The sequence below is a fragment of the Sapajus apella genome, unplaced genomic scaffold (assembly GCF_009761245.1).
Source record: "Sapajus apella isolate SASKATOON/1434 unplaced genomic scaffold, GSC_monkey_1.0 scaffold114, whole genome shotgun sequence".
NCBI classification, from domain to species: Eukaryota; Metazoa; Chordata; class Mammalia; order Primates; family Cebidae; genus Sapajus; species Sapajus apella.
This window is the reverse complement of record NW_022437054.1, coordinates 2,771,776-2,778,127: the sequence shown is the minus strand read 5'-3', so window position 1 is coordinate 2,778,127 and position 6,352 is coordinate 2,771,776. Positions and strand designations below refer to the sequence as shown.

At 39.0% G+C, this 6,352-nt stretch overlaps 1 long non-coding RNA gene across 1 annotated transcript in view; it reads right to left on the bottom strand.

Annotated features, from left to right (window-relative positions):
* Positions 1-263: 263 nt before the first annotated feature.
* Positions 264-6,352, bottom strand: part of LOC116537884 — an 18,471-nt gene continuing 12,382 nt past the window's right edge. Inside the window, exon 3 of the long non-coding RNA XR_004263396.1 lies at positions 264-359. This is a non-coding gene — a long non-coding RNA (uncharacterized LOC116537884). The remainder of the gene's footprint in view (positions 360-6,352) is intronic.

The following is a 6,352-nucleotide window of genomic DNA, read 5'->3' as shown; positions in this document are numbered from 1 at the left end:
CTGTCTATCTATCTATCTATCTATCTAACTATCAATCATCTATCTATCTATGTTTTCGTTGATTTTTTTTAGACAGGGTCTTGCTCTGTCACCCAGGCTGGAGTACAGTGGCTTGATCTCGGCTCACTGCAACCTCCACCTTCTCCCGGGTTCAAGTGATCTTCCCACCTCAGCCCCCTCCCCTGAGGACCTGGGACCACAGGTGCTCACCACCACTCCTGGCTCATTTTTGTATTTTTGTAGAGACAGGGTTTCACCATGTTGGCCAGGCTGGTCTCAAACTCCTAACCTCAAGTCATCCACCTGCCTCAGCCTCCCAAAGTGCTGGGATTACAGGCCTGAGCTGCAGTGCCCAGCCCCTTTTTAACCAGTACCTGGCACCATACAGAGTGGCAAAGAGCTGACTGAGGAGGATTCACTAGGGCATGGTTCTATCCCCAGGCAATGCCCCCAACAGCCAGTAAGCAAAGCCTCTCTCCATCAAACCCCTCTGTGATTCCACTGTGACTCCACTCTCACTCACCCCAGAGATTTTAACCTTGAGGAGGGATTTAGATGCCAATGTATTCTTCCCCTTTCTTCTTCTGTTCTCTGGGTCCTCCCCCAGCAGTCAAAGAGAGCTTTGCCATGTCTTCGTCTCTTCTGCCTCTCCGACTTTTTTTCATACCCTTCACCCATTGCTTAATAAGAAGCCACATGTCCTAGACTAAAGGGCAACAGGGCAGTAGAGAAAGCTGGGAGGGGGAGCTCGGTTACCAAAATTAAGAAATACCATCAAAAACAATTAAGAAGTATCTCCATTGTACAAAGAAACAGACTCGGCTTTGTACTGTGATGTAACTGTGAAAATCTAAACTCTGGGAAAGGCTGAGATGTAAGAAAAGGCCGTGCTGCCTCCAACTCCAGAGGGACTCAGGTACTCTTCAAGTAATGACCACGCATAAAACCGGGCAGTGCCACTGCTTTTGTCTAGAGTGACTAAATTTGGTGCATGAGAAGGTCATAGAAGAGGCAGTTTCACAACACAGAATATGAATGGCAGAGCTGACAGAAAAAAACCCGGCCAACACAACTGCGGAAATTAAATGTCCATGGTTTGAAGATGGGTGTTATTAACTTTACACACTTTACTTTGGTTAAAGTAATAAAAATTGAAATGTGGGAAAATATAAAAGGGTTGATTATCTTCATGGGATGGAGCTAATCAATAAAGTTGAAACCTATAATTAAAAAATAGTTTAATTTTTAATTTTTTTCATAACCTTTTTCTTTCTTTGAAAGGTATCTCATAAGAACCAAAATTCCCTGATGCAAATAAATATTACCTGAAATACAAGCCATACTTTCACTTTTTTCTTTCTTTTGTATTTGAATAGAAATGAATTTAACACTTTTTAAAATTTAAGGAGTAATAGTTTTGTAAATTACTTCTGTTTATTATCTATAAGAGAGAGATTAAGCATTTCAAAAACACTGACGATGGTTATTTTGGGCTATAGAATTTATAGGATGTTTAAATTTTTTAACTGTTTTTTATTTTTAAATATTTTATAATCAACAAGAATTAGGCCAGGCGCTGTGGCTCACACCTGCAATCCAGTCCTAGCACTTTGGGAGGCCAAGGTGGGTAGATAACTTGAGGTCAGGGGTTTGAGACCAGCCTGACCAACATGGTGAAACCCTGTCTCTACTAAAAATACAAAAATTAACTGGGTATAGTGGTGGGCACCTGTAATCCCAGCTACTCAGGAGGCTGAGGCAGGAGAATTGCTTGAACCAGGGAGGCAGAGGTTGCAGTGAGCTGAGATTGTGCCATTGCACTCCAGCCTGGACGGCAAGAGTGAAACTTCGTCTAAAACATAAAAAAAGAGAGAGAAAGTTAGACAAAATTTAAAGGTTATCTTGTAATCAAGTGAAAATTTTTTAAGTTAATAATATTAGTTGCAGTTAAGATAGTTAAGACCTTAAGATAATCTATCTTAAGGTCTGTTGCTCTGCAAAGACCCTACAAAGAGGGTAAAAGGGCATGCTACAAGACTGGGAGAAAGAAAAAATTTCATGTTACCATGTATATGCTGACAAAGAACTTGTATCTAGAATATATAAAGAACTCTCAAACCTCAACAGTAAGACAAAATCCAATTTAAAAATAAGCAAAATAAAACATTTCACCAAAGAAGATGGCAAATAAGCACATGAGAAGGTATTTAACATCATTTGCCATTAAGGAAATGGGCAAGCCAAAATAAGATCTCACTACATACTTATCAGATTGGTTAAGATAAAAAAGAGTGATAATACCAAACACTGGTGAGGATGCCGAGAAACTGGATCACTCGTCCAGGGCCAGTGGGAATGTAAATTAGCAAAGACCTGGATCCAACCCAAATGTCCATCAACAAGAGACTGGATAAAGAAAACGTGGCACATATACACCGTGGAATACTACGCAGCCATAAAAAAGATGAGTTCGTGTACACTGTTTAAAAGCGCTTAACAAGCATCTTTTAAATGGACACATATATGTCTAGTCTTAACCTAACCTAAGAGTTACCAGAATGCTCTCTTTTTGTGTGGGATTTTCTAAGACCATTTCTTTAATGTAAAACTGAGTAAGTTGGCCAGGATTTGGAGTATTACCAACAAGTGTTTTGAAAAATGAAATTCAGAAAGGAAGAAAGCAAGACAGAACTACAAAGACCAAAAAAGAAAATATAGAGAGAAAGATGGACAAAAAATGGAAATGAAGGAGGAAGAGATGGAGGAAGGGCGGGGCAAACTGTCTGCTACATTGCTCTTCATCATTAGACAGCAGCCTGTTTGTTTTGTTATAACATGAAGTTCAAAGAAGGATGTGCTGACCAGATAATAATCCTAATTGGTGAATGTACTTATATATTTATCTCACATTTGGAAAGCCAAACATTGTTAATGTTACCCTATGCAAATATTCTGAAATACTCAACTGATGATTTTCTTTAATCAACCTATTGTAACCTGTAAACATTGCTAATCTCCATAGAAATAAAATATTATATTTATATATATAATATAATATATATATTATATATATATTTTTTTTTTGAGACAGATTCTCACTCTGCTGCCCAGGCTGGAGTGCAGTGGCAGGATGTCAGCTCACTGCAAACTCTGCCTCCCAGGTTCAAGTGATTCTCCTGCTTCAGCCTCCAGAGTAGCTAGGACCACAGGTGCACATAACATGCCTGGCTAATTTTTGTATTTTTCGTAGAGACAGGGTTTTACCATGTTGGCCAGGATGGTCTCAAACTCCTGACCTCAAGCGATCTGCCTGCCTCGGCCTCCCAAAGTGCTGGAGTTACAGACCTGAGCCACAACCATGCCCAGCAAGAAATGAAATTTTTAAAAAACAATTTTTTTGTTTTAAAACTGTATAAAAAGTTTGAATAATTCAAAAGGCTTGCATCATTTTTTACAAGAAAAAAAAACAAAACACATCCACAGTTTTGTGAGAGACACCAGTTAGTTCAATTATAGAGTAAATATTAAAATCCTGAAATGAACACCAAGTTTTGACTCCTGATAAGGTTGAGCTATCTCTAAATATACAAAGGCAAGAAGGGCCTAGAAGAAGCCCCAGCATACCCATTTTAAGGCCACAGAAGAATCACCTTCAAATCTGCTTTCTGTTGGAAAGCACAAGGTTAAGATGTTTCTGTTCATGTCCCATCTTACCATCAATTCACTGCCCAACCTTGAGCAAGTCTCTTAAACTATGCAAACAATTCACCTGCCTTGGTCTTGCTGTAAAGAGTAAATGAGAATAAATGTGAATACCCTTTGAGAACTATAAGGGTGCTCAGCATTATTGCTGAGGGCAGCATTGGTCAAGAATGGCACAAGGAAACAAAGACACACACTTCCATATCTGCAATATAGAGTGTACATTGCAGTGTTTCTTTCTGCACTTAGGCTCAGCTCAGCTGCACAAATCAACAAAACACTAAATTATCTTCTCTTTAACTAGCACTAAACACTGAGCAAAAAAATGGCCAAGTGATTTAATAAATTCTACTACAAAACAGTAGCAAATAGGTAATAGATTATAAAACTATTATCTATAATTCTGTCAATTACTTAACAAATTCCTCTTGATCACTATTCTTTTTAGCTTCGGTGCTAATTTCAGGGAAGAATTTTCAATCTAGAAGGGCAGCCTAATATATTAACAGGCACACTTATAATCACAAACCAATTTAACTGGTAAATCCGCAATTTAAAAAATGAGAATAATTATGTTGGAGAAGCTTCAAAAGGTAAAAGTGGTAGCTAAACTATAAATAGTAAGTTACAAATTAGGAAAGTTCATCCTTTTCTTCAACTGTGAGATTTTTTTAAGCTATGATTTTTGCTTTAAAAATAAAAAACTTTAAGTTTTCTCAAGCATTGCTTACAATACTTAGTCTTCTTCAATATATTGATAGTCTAGCTAAGTGAACAACTCAGCTTCAACATATCTTTTGATATGTTTGTTATCTTTTGACAGATTCTCATAAAATTCTTTCCTGTAGGAAAAATTATGATGCTATGTGCTAACATTTTTTCTACAACTCAATTTTAAGATACTCTCATTCTATATATGACTTTAAAATAATTTGGGAAAGTTTATTTTAAACATCAGTTAAATAATTTTTATAGAATACACGAAAGACAACTAATTCATTTATACTATTTTTAGAAAAGAAGTAAAAAAAAAAATTTTTTTTTTGAGATGCAGTCTCGCTCTGTCGCTGGAGCACAATGGCGGCATCTCCGCTCACTGCAACCTCCGCCTCCCGGGTTCAAGTGATTCTCCTGCCTCAGCCTCCCGAGTAGCTGGGATTACAGGCACACACCACCACACCCAGCTAATTTTTGTATTTTTAGTAGAGACGAGATTTCACCATGTTGGCCAGGATGGTCTCAATCTCCTGACCTCATGATCTGCCCGCCTTGGCAGATCCCAAAGTGCTGGTAGAGACAGGGTTTTGACCATGTTGGCCAGGCTGGTCTCGAACTCCTGATCGCACATGATCCGCTCACATCAGCCTCCCAAAGTCCTGGCGTCATAGGCGTGAGCCACCGTGCCTGGCCTGCCCTTCATGTCTCTCACCACCTCCGTGGAACTCTGCATCCTTGCCTTTTGCTCCTGAACTTTAGGAAGCTCTCAGGGCCTAAATAAGTCTGTTCCGTTTTTTCTGATACTTGCTAAGCATGACAGGATTCCAGGTCTTCTCAAAGAATCTAACCTACTGATTGCAAAAGAGAAACACCAAGTTAGGGCACCAATTCCGCATGTAAATTACCTAATAATCCTAGCTTGTCCATTGACCAGCTTTATAATCTTGGAGAAACTATTCTCTGAGCGTCAGTTTCCTCAGGGTGAAATAGAGTTAATAATACCACCTAATTCTGAGTTGCATTAGTTAACAAGAATACTAAATTCCCTGAACTAATAATTAATTACATCATAATTAACCAATACCTTTCATTAAATAATATCCCTAATTAAGTGTATTCAAAGCCCTTACTGTACCTGGCCCGTTGCAAGTTCTCAATATATGCCAGACAAACTTGGCAGCATTGCCTTAGGATGGAAGGTCATCATTATCACCTCACTTACAATTTTAATCCCAGTTTTCCTTACAGATACCAATACGTCAGAAAATTTACCCTATGTGTCAAAATATCAGTTTATAAATATTTTCTAAAATTCTGTAATTTTGTCTTCTATACTTACAAACAAATGTTCAAGTATTTAAGTGTAGAACACAAAATTATAGGATTTTAGCACTGAAACAGACCGTTTTTATTATCTTCCCACAATTCTGTGCTGCCTCTAAGGTTTCCTTCAGCTCAATTAAACAGCTATTAAGTACACAATGTGGAGACCCTAAATCAATCCATGAATTGATACTGTGAAGAATCGACTTATTCTGGCACTGCCAACTCAGGGGGAAAAGATAGCATGGTGGCTCGAGCATTAGGTCATGAAAGTCCCAGACCTGTAAATATAGTAAAACTGCATACTTAAATTTGAGCTGAACTCAAGTATAATTTTTCACAGCTTCACTGCCCATGGCTACATGAACATAAGAAGAGGACATTCTGGGGCCGGGCGCGGTGGCTCACGCCTGTAATCCCAGCACTGTGGGAGGCCGAGGCAGGTGGGTCACAAGGTCAAGAGATCGAGACCAGCCTGGCCAACATGGTGAAACCCCGTCTCTACTAAAAATCCAAAAAAATACCTGGGCATGGTGGCGCGTGCCTGTAGTCCCAGCTACTCAGGAGGTTGAGGCAGGAGAATTGCCTGAACCCAGGAGGCGGAGGTTGC